The 17,594-nt window shown below is 30.1% G+C and overlaps 1 long non-coding RNA gene across 1 annotated transcript in view; it reads left to right on the top strand.

Annotated features, from left to right (window-relative positions):
• The first annotated feature begins 15,600 nt into the window (after positions 1–15,600).
• Positions 15,601–17,594, top strand: part of LOC136989113 (uncharacterized) — an 82,317-nt gene continuing 80,323 nt past the window's right edge. Inside the window, exon 1 of the long non-coding RNA XR_010882859.1 lies at positions 15,601–15,749. This is a non-coding gene — a long non-coding RNA (uncharacterized lncRNA). The remainder of the gene's footprint in view (positions 15,750–17,594) is intronic.

The following is a 17,594-nucleotide window of genomic DNA, read 5'->3' as shown; positions in this document are numbered from 1 at the left end:
AATTCTCATTAAAAATAATGAATATTGATTTTAAGTTCAGAATTTAATTATTAATGGATAAAGATGAATTCAATTAATATCAATTTAAAAATTATTTAATTAGAGTTCAATCTTATCATTATTATTATTATTATTATTATTAATACGATAATAATTACTATTATCTTTTCAAAAATATACTGTATTTTTCTACATAAATTAAGATATTATGATTTCAAAACCGTAATGTTTTGTATTTCGATCAATAACAATGATAAATTGTTTTATTTTGCATTCTTGTAGCATCACTTTATATCAGCAATAAAACTTTATTACTTATATAAATTAAATAATTACTTTTAAAAAATTGTAAGTTTTTAGATAAACATTTTAAGGATACAAAAAATGAATGATGAATTTTTTCCAAATTATTTATATTAGGTTCATAATACAAAATTATCCATATTACCTATTCTTCAGTTAAATTAAACGTATTCAGAAAATCAAGAAATTATTTGGATTTATATTATAAATATCTAAAGATCGCAGTTTATTTAATATACTATTATATATAATACATACATAATTATATAATACATTCAAAGATTTAACATTTTTATAAATGCAAAGTTTACTCTTAACTGTAGAAAATAGAATTTCATTTTTCATATTTTAAATTAAAATATAACGGATTATAAAAAACCTGTATAAACATAAAAATGTAAGATAATTTTTCAAGCAGTAAAAGTATTTAATAATGATATTTTATATATGTTTTTATTATCTATTAATATTTCTCACTTGGGATATGCATAAAAATAATACACTTATTTTTATTAATTAACAAGAAGAATTCAAAAAATTTAATCTCTTAAACGAGATTAAATTAGATTCAAATAGAAAAAAATCTTCTGATCTATCTACCTAAGGTTATAAATAAGTTATTTTGATCAACGATATTGCTGAACTATAATCTTAGTTTCCTTATTTCTTTAGTATGATAAATGATTCTTACAGTTGTTAAGGTAGTAGATCATTTGATTTTTTGTTTTAGATTAACCTATACAGTCAATTGCTTCTAGTTATACAGTAAAGATTCAAAGATATCAAAAATCAGATAAGTCAAAATAATTTTTTAAACAGTATCATAGTCAAAATTCGAAATAGTAACGAATTACAACTTGTGTATATTTGAAATTAGTTAAAAAAATTTGTGTATGTGAACAAAATTGCATTGCAATTAATCGAACCGATCCTACATACAGTAATACTTAGGCTATATAATACTTATTCCACAATTGATTTATTCTCGTTTTACGTCTAATTTGGATAAAGGATGCGGGCAGAATAAATTTTTACGCGAAACTCCAATACACAATGGGATATTTTATTTTTGGCCAGTTTCATTTTTACTCATTAAGGGCGGGCTTGACTCACGGAGGGATTAGACATGGACGAACGAATAGGGAATGACAACCCGATTCAAACTGCCCAGGAAAAATAATGAAGACTCCAATTGAATTTTAATTCAGCTCTCTTGTCTTGTAAGAGAATCCTGTACAATGTTCAACTTGCATAATGTTTGGGAGATTGAAGAATGGAAATTCTTTTTTCTTATACATCGTAAACAATATTTAATATCGGTAACAATTCTTGAAATTTTTAATCTTCTAGTGCTTATAGTTTCCAAGAAATTTTTATTACAGACTAACGAGTATACGCAATAAGTTACATAAATAGTCTGTTTTTTTTTTTAAATTTTCAATGCGATATCTTTAGAATATTCAATAACGGCCGCTGAAGCGATGTATAATTTTAATAGCCAAAATTAATTTAAATTAGAGAAGTTAATCTATCTGCGATTTATATAAATGATGTTATTATCGGTTTAACTAGTAGATCTCACGATCTACAGTAATTTACAGATGATAAATAATACATAGTATTACAATACTCATAACTATTAACTTATTTTACGAGTATATTTATAATAATATCAAACCGAATATTTAAAATTTTCTGTATTTATAAACACTAAACGTTAATAAAAATAGTGAAAAATAATCTATAATTACATTACCAAAATATAATTTATTATTTAATTTGATTTCTAGATTATTTTATAATGTTCTAAAAGTTTTAGAGGAATTTAGATCTGTATTACAAAAAGAAAAAAACTAAATTAAATAAATTGCTAAGAAGATATTTTATTTTTATAAACGTAGCAAATAACAACTCGCTGATTGAATTGATACGTCTATTTCTGATACTAATTACAAATAGAATATAAGCAGGTGATAATTGATAATGTTAATCTATTGTATATTCTTATTTTAATTTTAATCATTTAAAAATAATAACCACATAACATAAATCATTCGAACAGAATTAAAAAGAAAAGGACATTTTTTAAACTAATTACGATTTATGTTTTTTATACAACAGTTTAATTAATATACAGGGTTCAATAATATGACTCTAGAGTCCTATATTAATTTTTACTTTTCAAACAGAATTGAAGCTTACATTAAAAATAATTTTTATTCTGTAAAAATTAAGTCGATATTTTAATATTTCTGATGATCAATTTAGTTTTGCAGTTTTTTACAAATAAATATGGATATAAACTGATTTACGGCATTATATATTATAAATGCGAACAGATAATGAATAGATAAAAAGTTATTTTTGTTTTTTTATAGAGAATAGAAAAGTTACATGAGAAGTAGAAAAAGTAAGGATACAACATAATTTGCATTGTTTTATTTTTAAATATATCGAGAAATATCTCGAATATCTTTTTAAAACGTTTGTTTTCTATACCTGAAATAACTTCTGCATGCGAAACGGATATTTTTAACTCTTAAGTTAAAAGGTCGAATTGAAAATAAAATGATTGCAAACAAGCGAATTTTCTGGCAAAATTCTGCTGGTTAAGAAGCTCGATTCAATCGTCTATGTTGATCATCTGCCGGAAAAACAATCGCCAGATACGCTTGACGTTACTGATAGTGTAATATACTTTATCTACATGACGTACAATTTGGACTGTTACTAGGCCAGACAATTTAAATGTAACCTATATACACTCAAAGACGATTTATATTGTTTATCTATAAATGTAAGAATAATTTGGATTCGACATCAATTCTTTGCTAAGAATTGTTTTCGAATAATTATATCAGGTTATTTTCAAACGAGACCTGTTTTATTGCAAAATTCAAGGTTATCTACACACACGATGAAAAGTCTACTTTTTAAATATGTAACGAAATGTTACGTATGCATCAATGTTTGTGTTAAATAATAGTAACTAATGAGCCATATTTACGTTCTTGAGTTACGGATACACGTGTAAAGGATCTATATAATTAAGATAATAAATTGAAACGATCTACTGTGTAATAGAGTTATGATATATAAATCCTATTATTTGGATGATATTTCAAAGGGAGATACGAGCAGTTTAGTATACACAACTAGATGAATGTCTACAAACCTACACCCAGCAACAAGCAAAAATCACGTGACCAAGAGAAAGGGAAAGAAAGGTCAGGAAAGGAAAATATTGGCTGGAGTGTACTACAAAACATTTATTTAAATTTTTTAACTCTCAAACCATTGAAATAAATATAGAGGTATGTATTTTCCCCTCAGTGTAATTCGTTGTGAAAGGAAATTTAAAAGATGTTTACAGTAGCGGAAATTATTTCGAGTAAATTGATAGACAATGAATACGTAATGTTACGAATAAAAAATATTATTTTTTGTTTCTTCTCTGAGAGGAATTTCAAATAAAACTATATTTATATTCTACCGCGATATATTTTGAACAACATTCAATATTTAACTCTACGTAAAACGATGTATTTCCTGTTGTAAAGATGTCTTATCAAGCGTGAAAAAACTGCCGTTTAGCATTTTATAATACCCGAGTTCAATAACAAAAGATTAATATTAATTTTTTATGAGAATAATAATAATAATAGTGAACAATAAAAATACTATGCTTACATACGAATTATTTTGTATGTATTTTTAATGATTTATTTTCTCTTATAAAAATATTTGAAGGGAATATGATAATTAGAAAAACGTTTTATGTACCAATTTGTTAAAAACAACTTTGTGCAAAGCCTTAGTTTATTGACCCTGATTCATCCGCTTTCAGCAAATAAAGATAAAAGATACGGAATCATCAAAGTATAAAATTGAAACTATTTTTATGTAGTCAAGTTTTGGAAATCCGAGTAGCTGGTGGGCCTCACGTTAAGCAGCAAATTTAGTATGGGCCGTCTAAGTTAAGCTAACGAATGACAATGTTTAGCAGTCACCATTACAACGGTCGTTGTGAGAGAAACGTGGGAGGCGAAAGGCCCCTCCGAACTGTCGCTATAGTAACGCCGGTTTTAGTTTACAATTCCTGTAGTACGCAATTAAAAAAAAAGAACAAAATATTTAATCGCGGTTAAATTACATCACTTTAGTCACTCGATAGTTTACTTATTAAAAGCAATTTCGTGTGTTAAATTTTAAATAACGGCTGATTAAAATGAATAGAATTAGCAATTCAGTTTTTACTATAATATCATAATTACTTCTATTCGTGAATAAAAATTATGCCAGAAATTAATTTAGTGAGCTGCATACATTTATTTTTAACCAAGTATTGCGTGAATATAGTTCCAAAATATATTTTTTAATATAAAAAAGCGATGACGAAATCAGTAAACATTTCAAACAATTAATGGCGTAACAACACATTTGACAACCGGTTGTTTGGCGAGTTGCCAACTGTATACCCATGAATTCATTAAATTACCGGGTATTTGATAACTTAAGCTAGAGTAAACCTTTCCAACACTTTTATAACGGAATTCTTTATGTTGATAACGCGAGGGAATATAACCTAATCAATAATTACTATAAAAATAATAAATTATACAGTAAACATTTTAAAATAATTACGGTAGACAAAAACAGACTGACTTATTCTAAAACAAAATAATGAATTAAAATATGCTTCTAGAAAAATCTCGTTTTCTGGAATGTAGGCTACTCGATATTCCAAACGCCTGGAAAATTACAGAAATTCATCGATTCAAAATTAGAGTTTAATTAGAGGAAATTGTGTGGATAGTTTCTTGTTTATATTCTCGGTTTGAAACACTTCATTGATTTTCACTATAAATTAAACTTATTTATTTCCATCTGTTGTTCGGATGAATTATTGTGAATAAACTTTTTGAAATTTAATGTAGAACACAAAACCTGGTCGGCAGCTGTGTGAGCCTTAGGCTTGCATGAAAACTGTTTTTATGATACGATACTTCCTTCGTATGATACGGTGTCTGTTAGTGTTCCTAATATGTTCGTAAAACAATTAATGATTTTATTGGCACATAAGCATACTAATAATAATTTGCGAATACGACGAATAAAATATAAAGTATAAAAATCTATTACAAGGACATAATTGTAAATAAAACAATTAGATGCAAGTAATTGTTTAGTGTCAGCAATTATATATCTTTAACGAAATTAACGATATTAGCAAGAAATATGCAAAAATTAAAATAAAATAAAAAGAAAAAGAAGAAATGTATAAACTAGTTTGACAACTTAACCAAGTATTTTTTTCACGTCTTTAAAAACAGACGTTAAAATTTGCCAAGCAGTTGTTGTTGACACACTTTTAAATAGTTAAGGAAATTCATTGAAGAAAAATCACATATCCAACACTGAAATATTCAAAACTCATTCAGGAAAATGTTTACTAGATAAAACTCAAAGGTTAATGTTTTATATAAATTTTAAAGCCTCATTAATCCCTATTAATATATTATGCCGCTTAAATTCAATTAACTTTGATAGAGATTAGTGCACTGAAAACAGTAACCCTAATCTTTATAGCCATTTTAATCTATAAAATATAAGGCTATTTTTAATTACAACGAAAATAGGCTAAAGAATCAAGCTTATCAAATGCATGCATTTAACAATCAGCAAAAGCACGTATGACCAATATTATTTGCATTATTTTATTAAAATTTTTGATTTTGTTAGGTTTAATTAATACCAAAACTAATCTTATTAATACGATAAGAAATCGTATAAGAAAACGAAAGCAATTATTCTTCTCAGACAAGCTTTATTTGTTCGAATATCAAAATAAATGAAGTCGATAACTGGTAATTCCCATTTGGGGAGAATTATTAGAGATTGTTCGATAAATTTAGCTGTTGAATTTAATGATGCATTTTGTCTTCTACTAAAAACTGAAAAAAATGGAATGTATCTTACAGAAACTTGAAAAATAGAAATTGCACCTCTGAAAACGTATTAAAATTTGAACAAATACAAGTTCGAAATTACAAATAAATAACACTTACCTATACTTTTAATCAATAGAAGTGATGTGCTTTAAACTTTTTAAAAATTGCGTTTAGATTGATCAGTAACAATCGATATACAGTATTTCATATGTAGCTTACTGTTGTTATCTGATTCATTTAACAAAAAATAGACAATCGTCTATTACAGATTATTCTTAGGTACATTCTAAACACACTTGATTAAACAAGAACAAAATTTATTTATATAATATTTACATGTTGGAATTACTCTTAACTGTATTAAAATTATATTTTGTAAAAGTGCACTCAAATAAAATTATAATAAAAAATAAATAAAAATTGTATTCTGCTTAGAAGTGTCATCGACTGTACTTTTAAAATATTAAAAATGTGTGTGTATGATTTAGTTCGTGATTAAAATTTCGGTTTTAATAAACTAAAATCTATTGAAAACTATTTATAAATTATTATAGTAACGTTCTATCAAGATTCTAGTGAAATTAATTTGAGATATTGTTTATTGTGAAAAAATATCGCCTTAAAAATCTTTTACACAAATCAAAACAATACAAAAGTGAAGATATTATTTTTGTTCGAAAAAATTAAATATTTTAAATAAATGACTCGAGGGAGAAAAAAGCAACTATAACGAATCGTTACGGAGAAATATTAATTAAGGTTTTATATCGATAGAAAATCCAATATTAACTTATGGTAATAGCAACAAGGATAACATATTTCTACGGTAATGAAACTAGCAATACAATCGAATGCTCGAGTTTAAAGATTCATCAAATTATTTTTATTGTAATTCCCAAGAATTCTATCTGAATAAAATGACAAAAAATTTAACTCGTATTGATTTTTATAATTGACCAGAAATCTTTAACGTCCAATAATATTAGCTGGATTTTTAAGTGTTTTATTTTGTCTGTAGGAAACATTTATTTTGTAACCAATTAGAGAAAATTGAAATTTGTAAAATTTCCTACATTTAAAGTTATCATTTTGATTTAAAACAGCTAGCTATATAAAAGTTTTATATAGCTAGCTGTTTTAAATCAAAATGATACTGATATATACTGTATACATATAACTTTAAAATTGCCTTTCTAAATCGATTAGGTGATCGTGTAACAAGAGTTTGATCCATGAAAAATGATGTGGGTTCGAATCTGGAGGCCTTGTCTTAATTACTTTTAGTAATACCAAAATCAAGGTATCCGACGGAAGGCTCATTTAATGTTCGAACTTGCAAAATAAGCCTTCCGTTCCTATTGGTTATCTAAACTTCGGTATTACCGAAAATAATTAAAACTAGGCCCCCTGATCTTGTGGCTTTTGAAGTTAATACGACAGATACTTTGTTCCTTTCTATTCATTAAGTCACATTTTTGATATGGTCCTTTACGGAACATAATCAAAAACATGACTTAATGGACCATGTATGACCAAAAATATCTTCGCTAGACCTGCCTATATGAGCAAAATTAAGATCGCCGTGTAATCTACTGTACGTGCTGTGCATAATAAATCTAATCCGATACCGTCTTATCAAAATGTCATTAAAATATTCATTATATAGTTGTTGTATTTAAAATTTGAATAATTCAAGCCCACAATGAAAAACTCTGTCCTATCAGTTATAGTCATTAGACGAAGAATCGGGCACTGAACTAATCATTATAAACTCTCATTTTATATGATAATGATAGATCCAAACGTCGCTCTCAATACCATTTCATTTTTTTATTTTTATTTTTATCTGTACTTGATAAAGTAATATTACTCTCTGAATGTCATTGAAGACTGTAAAAACACTTATACTATTGTTATAAAGAGGTGACTATTTCTGCACAGAAGTTATATTTAAAAAAATTAAAATATTTTAAAAAGATTTAATAATTTTTATTCACATTTTCAAAATTAAACAAAAAATGTTTTTACAAAAACCCCTGTTTGCTTTCAGCGTTATCTCGGATTAGCTATTTCTATCAATATACAATATAACCTTGAGCTCTCGGCTCTAAATCTTACAATCGGCATGGAATCGAAGTATAGTATATGTTTCATATATTTACCGATATATCCAATAACAGAACTTAATGCATATACGTGATATATTGATGATGGCCGAGCGGTCAAGGTGGCAGCCTACCGCTTCTGGGTCATCTGGGATCGTATCCGGACGGGTCGAAAATTTTCCAGGAATTTTTCGGGGGGGTGGTCAGACTGGATATGCCCGTCTCTCACCACCCAGTCACACCATTGTGGGCTTAGCCAACCCCGTAACGCGCTCGCTAAGAGTAAAGATAAATGCCACATGAATTAGATTTTCTCATCGTCATTGCTTTTCTTCCTCTGATTTTGTTTTCAAGTTGGCTCAACTCAAATGTAAGAACTACAGTCGATTTCGTGGGTTTAGTAACTTGATTATGTAAGGTGATTGGGAGAAGCGTTAAAGAATTTTTGGGGAGATGAAAATTCCGATATATTAATACTTACACACAGATTGTGCAACATCATTGTTTTGTATTAACATCAAGTTCAGGCTACACAAACAGGCATAGCTTGATCTTAACGAAAGACAACGGTTAAACAGTCACATGGTGTTTGAAAAATGGTTCAAGTGGAAGTTTTCAACTCTATATCATGCATGCATAAATAATATGTTGACTAGTAATGAGTATTAACTATTATTAGTTAAAATATTACTTATTAAGTATGCAGTTTTCAAATGTTATCATAAAAACAAGAAATGAGAAGAAGAAACAAACTTAGAAAGGTATATCATTTAACAGTTAAGAGAGTAAGAAAATAAGATATGTAAATATCGTATTTTCTTATTCTCAAAGACGACCGAATGGCCAAGCAGTTAAGGAGGCAGCCTACCGCTCTGGGGGACCCGGAATCCAATTGGACAGATCGATAAACCAAGAATTTTTCGAGGGATGATCCATCCAATTATGTTTGACCTCGTCCCTCACCATCCGGCCGCCATTGTGGATCCGCCCGAACCCATAACAGTTTATTTGTTCAGTTATGGCAACGCAACACTTGGGCGATCTGCCTAGGGGGTGCCTTCCGGGAGGTTTTCTTAAGGGAAAACCCTATTTAGGCGTTACAGACGTGGAGAAAACCCGGAAAACTCCACGTGGCCAGCCTGTCTGAGCGAGGCGCGAACCCACGACTGAACTCCCAGTGTTCAGGGAACGAAGACCGCTTGGCCACTGGTGGGCCCCGAACCCGTAATAAGCTTGCTAAGAAAGATGTCTTTTCTAGTGCCCGCGGTGTGAAGTTAAAAAAGATAAATGAATAACAATCATTTTCCGAGATAAAAGAAAAGAAAAGAAATTACAACACGTATTAAATAATGTGCAGATTAAAAAAATTTAACGTTAAAACTATAAAAACCGTAAAATTTGTTTTTTCAGAAAATTATTGCATAAAATAAACCAATGAATTATTAGTACGTGATTGCTTCTTGTTCTCTCTTTTGTTATTTGGAATTAAGCACAAAACTGCTTTGAAGAACTTATCATACAAGAACACTTTTTGGATAGAAAAAGTATTTTCTATTTTTTTTTTTTTTTTTTATAAAAGGAAATGTATTTTGGGCCACATGCTCCTCGTCAGTCCTTATTATGTATAATATGGTAAAACTATATCTAAAGGTGACCGCTGGAATAACTAAGTATTAAAAACGTAGGGTAAAATCAGTAAAACTGAAATTAAAACGTAAAACTTGTTTAAAATAAAAAGAGTAAAAACATAAAATCTTTAAAATAAACCAATAAAAACTGGCATAAAAGAGCATTTTATGCCTTTTATTTTAGCCAGTGTTTTTGGGGGGCGTTATTTTAAAGATTTTATGTTTTTTACCCTTTTATTTTAAACGAGTTTTACTTTTTAATTTTACAGTTTTACTGATTTTACCCTACGTTTTTAATACTTAGTTATTCCAGCGGTCACCTTTAGATATAGTTTTACCATATTATACATAATAAGGATTGATGAGGGGCATATGGTCCAAAATGCATTTCCGTTTATAAAAATTAGAAAATAAAATGTACTTTTTCCATCCAAAAAACTGCTCCTGTATGATAAGTTCTCCAAGTTCTGTGTTAATTCTTCAAGTAAACGAAAGCGCAACGCAATACCATATTTGAATTTACTGATTAAAGCATTGAACCACTAAGCAATTGCATCAAATATAAGATATGTTTTTCAATTTTATTACTAAAGAAATATCTTGATGCTTTATAACTTAAAAGCAAAAGAAAAGAGAAAAATGTATATGTTAGAAAGAATTACTCCTATACAATCGAAATAGCAATAGCTAGTTATTCGTTAAAATCTAAACTATGATTATTTGAATTTTAGTTTGCAGTAATCAAATAATAATTATGTCACCGTACCAGTTTGATACAGAAGAATGCAACACTCCATCCACAAAAACGATAAAAATACTTTGCAAAAATTGTATCAATTCAGGCTGAAAAATAATGTTTTTAATATTTTCATATAAAAAAGAAATTTCTATTATTGAATTTTAAATTTTTTTAATTCAAAATTTTTAGATCAAATGATAACAAAAAAACGAGTCTTAAAGGAAGGTCAAAACTGAAAGACGGATACGAACTCTAGTCGGATCCTCAGATAATTTTCATACGTAGTTTGAGCCGGATATGGCGGGACCGCACCTTACTTCCCGGCTTGGTTAGTTCATTTGTGCACCTTGCTGAACCCATAAAAGGCATAAATTTAAATGCTCGAATGGTGAAAAGTTTTATTGCTTTAAAAATCATTTCTTCAAAAAAAATTGATGAGACTTCATAGGTTAAATCCGAAGAAGTTAACCGATGTTTTTTTGTCTGGACCTCATTTCATCAGAGACAAAAACTTCTGAGTGTTATCTTCGTTATTCTTTATTCACTATGCATTTCGGGTGCAAGATTTTTTTGTGTAATTTGCACCTCTCATCAGGTGTTACATTTCTACAAATTGGTATAAATACAATTATTACAGTGATTATTACGGTAAAATTACAACTTTACAAATTACAACTATTATTACAACTTACATTATTTGGATATATTTACACAATAGTGAACTAACCTGTTTTATGTTTAGACATACAGCTACGCGGTGTTGATGTTGTATCCCCCAAGCCGTAGGGGATACAAAATCAACACTGCGTACTTCAACTCAACTCATCTGGTAGGCTCAAGCGGTTCCGTTCCCCCAACACTGGTAGTTCGGTCGTGGTTTCGCGCTTCGCCAGGACGTGGAGTTTTCCGGGTTTTCTCCACGTCTGTAACGCCTAAACAGGGGCCAGTTACCCTTAAAACACCTTCCGAAAGGCATCCCCCCTAGGCAGATCGCCTAAGTGTTGCGTTGCTGTACTTTAACAAAACAAAAACTCATCTGGTAAAGGCTATTCAAACTCTTCTGGATATTTCTATTTGACAGAAATATCTGGTAAAGGCTTATTTCTACATTGATTCGAAATTTGCGTAATCAGAAAGAAAAAATGTTTAATTGTGTAAACTAATTATTTAATTACGATTCATACAAAAGTAGATCGTTTGTTTCAAACAAAAAATTTAGTAGCTTATCACGTTGGAAATTCTTTGTGCTATGATTACAACAATAATTTTCATTAGGCATTTTAATGTTAACACCGATGAAGTAGAACACCGACATACAGTAGAAAGAAAAAGTTTGTATTATTTCAGTTGGTGAAATGAAAATTCAAAATAAATAAGACTATTTTTCCTTAAAATAATAAACGTCCTTGAATTTCTTTATTTTATTTTATTATAAATAATAGCCTAGTATTTGTGGAAATTGGAGACAAATATTCCGTAATAATTATATTTATAAAATTACAAATATAAACTATTTGTAAAAACGGAAGAAATTGTTATCCTGTTTATATTCTTTGTAATGGTTTAAATATCGGTAATAGAGAACATTGGAATGAATAGGAATTTCTGAGAAAGCAATGCGGTTTAATAACCTAATGAATAATAAAAATGTTTGCATGTTTGGTGATACGTCAATATTTAGTTAAACTTGAAAAATCATTTTATAAATTATAGATATATGATAAATGGAGAACGTGTTACAGTAAAACCAATTATTAAACCTTTATATTATAGCAATAAATTTCTGAAAAATTAACTCAAACTAATTAACAAAAATACGCAAAGGCAAAAAGTAAAATTAGTTACTCGGTTATTTTTAAATCGTATCCTTCTTTTTAAGTTTGTTATAAAAGCAATCAATAATTCGACTCGAATGAGATAAAATAGTAATTGATTGGAGCGTTCAAATTTTATTAATTATTTTTAACTCAAAATGATCAGAATCTAATTTAAAAATACGAATAAAAACGTATGGTTTAGTATTAAATTAAATTTATTTTATGTAGTAAAATATTGAATAAAAGTATAGTTTAAAAGTAATTAATTCAGATTTTAAAATTCTTTTCTGAAAATATTTTCTATTAACTCACTGACAATTATGTTGAAAGATCGAAAACAATTTTCAAATGAATTATCCTTATATAATTTAATCATTTAAATCACGTTTCTTTATAAAAAAAACTTTTTTGTTATAAAATGCAGTTAATAGCTTATATGATCATAAAAACACTTTGCAATTTAAATATTCCCTGAACAATCATTTATTGTAAGGAAATGATCGAGTGGAACAATGGAGTCTGTTAAATTTCTGAAGTCCTTAATTCTTTAGAACCAAATAATATAAGCTCACTGTGTTCAGAAGTTTCAGTGTACCAGTTGTTTGGAAATCGTCGAAAGACAGGCATGCCTGTACTCCGCAGTTAAAGACATTATGCATAGCTGGAAGTTTGAAAAAGGTGGCATCATCGCGCTAATGAAAGCAGTCATTTCGCCGAATTGTCCTGTCCTTAATGAATAGGTGTTGGTGACAATAGACTAGGACCAGGACCGGCGCGAGGCAGGTTCAGCGCGTTCGCCGGAACCCGGCCCTGCGGTGTACGAAAACTCATCAGACATTTTGCAGGACCCCCTGTATAGTAGGTCGAATATTCGGGTGTGTATGAAAAAATGCAATCGCATAATCCACTAATCGATGACAACTTGCTGCACACTGACATGAGTGCAAGATTTTCTCTCCCGTCTTTGCATTGAAATATTTCGTTGCAGCGTGTTGCAGACGTTGACAATAGCGAGGTTGAGGCCGATTGTCGAGCACGATTAAACTGACTTTCCAAACGCCATTGTCAAACTTCTAGGCTTACAGGAAAGCGGCGCTGAATGTCCGATGTACACGTTTTCGCGTTTAAAACTTCGGCCTGAACCTCGCTATTAAATGTTGTCATGAAACGTTGGCACGACTGCAACACGGGTGCGGAGGACATTAGGTGTTAAGGTAATTACCCAATTAGAAAACATCAATTTTCATTAACTTTTAACAGAATTATAATACCATAAACATATGGAAAACATTTTTTTAGTAGCGATGATTCAGTTTGAAGGCGTGACAAAAATCATGAAAGTCCAGTGTAAGTTCATAAAGTCTTTATATCTTGGAAACTAAAATCCAAAGGCAAATATTTTTTTTTTTTTTTTACTTTTTATTTAGTCTAGTATGTAGTAATAAATAATATTTAAAAATAATTTTCACATGTAGTCTTATTTTGGGCGTGAATGGGTTAAACAAAGACGCACCAGGCTATCCCATTGTTACCGTCTTCAATGTTTGACTAATAAAAAATTTTCTTCGATCATCGATAAGCCAAGACCGAGTTACATCTGTCTATTCTTTCAATAGAAAGCGAAGTAGCAAACTCAATCAATTTTGATGACGTAATCAAAGATTTTGCGGCGAAAATAGCGAGAAGAATTATGTAATATTCATCTTACAAAAATATATGTAACATCCTTTGTACTTATAATAAATAATTCCTTATTGTGAAATTTAAGTATAGGATTTGAATGTATTCTGGTCCCGCAAAATTTTTGAACTGGGCCCCGCAAAAGGTCACGCCGGCCCTGACTAGGACTTTGGACAGTGGATACGTCAGAAAGGGTACACGACACCGGACGATTCAGAATAAACGATAGTCAAGCGGGCGACACAAACTTTTTGCACGCTTAGCGAGCATACGATTTGGCGGATATTATTTATTTATTCATTTGTAAATACTGTATTGGTAAAATATATATAAATATAAATATGGTTAAGACTTACGGAGTTATAAGTTACGAACTATGGTATGTCGGTTCTTACGGTGGTCCATCGAATATGTCGGGTCCCGTTCCTCACCACCCGGCTGCCCCATTGTGGTCCTGGCCGAACCCGTAATGGGCTTGCTAAAAGAGGCTCTCTTAGTACCCACAAGGCGAAAAGAGTTTTAAAAAATATAAGTTAAATACTGTATAATTGTATTTAATTTAATATATTTTTAGTTTTTGAAAATAAAATCTGTATATAAAAATTCTGCTTCGGAGACTGATTCTCAAAAAAAAATATCTGAACAATTAGCATCGAATAAATAATGTGAACTCAAAAATAAAGTTTTGGATGCATCCACAAACTCGGTATTTGCCGAATGCCAACGAAGCATTTGGCGAATATCGAGTAATGTGGATGGTTTAGTCATAACGAATGTTCTGTATTCGCCGTTTTACATTTCTTGTCGGTAAATTGTGCCGAATCGAAAGAAACGAATATTCGCCTCCATGCATTTGTGTTGTCCATTTACACATTCCTATATTTTCTTGTTTTTGGTCATCAGTTTTGCTATTTTATTCTTTTTTATCCTAGATCCTGTCTTTTATTTTTAAATTTACTTTATTTTTCGATTTAATTTATAGTTTATATATTTACTCGAATATAAGACGGCCCCACATATAGGACGAGGTGTGACTTTAAAGATCAAAATAATAAAAAAATTAGATTTATTAATACAATTCTAATTTTATTTCGTTTAATCACAAGTAAAGCATCAAATGAACGTAAATGCATGCATTGTCCCGCAAAAATTACTGGCATTTTAAACTTTAAGGAAAAATCTTGTAAAATCGACAACGTAATTTGTTCACGTAAAGCCGGACAATCGGGAAACCTTTTTTTTTGCCAATTCTTAACAGTCGAATCCACGGCCGGATGGCCGAGCGGTAAAGGTGGCAGCCTACCGCTCTGGGGGACCCGGGATCGAATCCGAACGGGTCGAATAATCCCCAGGAATTTTTCGGGGGGTGGTCCGTTCGGATATGTCGGGCCCCGTCCCTCACCACCCGGTCGTCCCATTGTGGGCCTGGCCGAACCCATAATGGGCCTACTAAAAGAGGCCCTCTTAGTGCCCACAGGGCGGAAAGAGTTTAAAAAAAAAAAAAAAAAAAAAAAAAAAAAAAAACAGTCGAATCCACTCTCCGTCGATTACACTTATGAGTTTCTCCGAATTCTGATTTCCGAATAATCATCTGTTTTCACGTGGAAATGGATTAAAACTTATATTGTGTCCAGTGTGGTTTTGAAATTTCAATCTGGAATTCAATTCAAAAGCTTTGCTTTTCCTATTGCTATTTGTCTTTACTCCTCGTGACACATCGTGATTAATTCAAAAATAAATTCAATAGAAAAACATACAAGATTAATTGACAGCAACTTAGTAGCCAGAAAATGAACGACAAGTCGACAACAAAATAAACCAGCGACGAGTTCTTCAACTTTTCCGGCGACATTTAATATTTTAGTGGCGCCATCTGTTATCATATTTTATTTAAAAACTTTTTGTTTTTCATTATTATAAAATGGCAAAAAAAGCTTAATTTTGAACGTACGAATGGGTTTTATAAAAAAAAATTGTAAATGCTAATAACGAGTAAAATCGTCATTAAGTCCGACCCTACTGGAGATACATACGACTGTCATCATCTCCCCACCCCCTCGACCTTTAACCACCAAAATTTAATAGCATCAATCCCCTAATAAATAAACCTCCCTGCAAAATTTCAGAAATTTTCGACAAAAAGCACAGGAGTTATTAAGCTTCAAAGAGGATGAACAAAATCGTGCGACCTTCCAAACACATGCATACATACAGAAATTTCACCCGAATTTCTCGAGATTTCAAGGTGTCCTAAGTCCAAAAATGTCAAAATCTGGCAGGGGGTGATGTTTTGACCGATCGCTATACTCTCTCTCTGTTATATATAGGCCTATAACAGCCGGGAAAGTAAAAACAGAATAAATATTACTGTACTTAGAGACGATACTCCCAACTCCTTTACGTTGCGTCGCCATGGATTCGTCCGATGGCGATATAGGAGGATGTTTCAAATGAACGCAATCGAATGAAACGTATATTATCCAAATTAATTTTGATAGGAATTATTTCAGTTAATGAAATAGTTCAGTTAATTGTACATGTATGAGAACACTTTACAGCGAAACAACGCTTAATTAAGCCCGCGAATACGCTCTTTTACACAAAATTTTTAATCATTTATTTGAAAAATAATAATTATATTATGTTAAATTTTAACTTGGATTGCAAAACGAACCTCTAACAATTACGGTGACTAGATACTTAACATTATATTACATTACTTTAAATAATTTTATGCCTATCATGGATACGGAAACAGCTTCAACATTTCTTCATATTTATTAATTTATCAGTAGTATTGTACTTTACAGGAATTTTTAAACAGAAATAGAGTATAATTTAGTTACCAAGTTAAAAGTAGCAAATTACTTGGAACTAGTTACCTCTTCTGTAACTAATTACTAAATTCAGTTATATTTTTTTATTTAGTCACTTTTAATTGTAATTAGTTACACTAAATAAGTGACTAGTAACTAAAAACAACACTTCTCCTGGAGATTTCTCGACCCGTCCGGATTCGATTCCGGGTCCCCCAGGGCGGTAAAGTGCTAACCTTGACCGCTCGGCCATCCGGCCGCTCCTCACAGACTATTAAAAGCAGTCGACATTACTTTTTTAAAGACTAAGTTGATCTTAAGGACAGTTTTATAAGTTATTTGTTGTCAGGAAAAAAATTCAGAATTCAGTAGAAAAATCCAGCAAAAAGTTGCATAACTTTCCCGGTGAAAAATATTTGATACTAATACACACTAATAAAAAGTTAAAATTGTGTGTGACTCCATGATATAATAATATAAAAGTTATATTTTTATTAATCTGTTACATATATATATAAATGAGGATGTTTGTTTGTTTATTTATTTGTTTGCTTG

Source organism: Centruroides vittatus, unplaced genomic scaffold, assembly GCF_030686945.1.
Source record: "Centruroides vittatus isolate TY-2023 unplaced genomic scaffold, ASM3068694v2 scaffold_435, whole genome shotgun sequence".
In the NCBI taxonomy this organism is placed as follows: domain Eukaryota; kingdom Metazoa; phylum Arthropoda; class Arachnida; order Scorpiones; family Buthidae; genus Centruroides; species Centruroides vittatus.
This window is presented reverse-complemented; position numbering and strand designations above follow the sequence as displayed.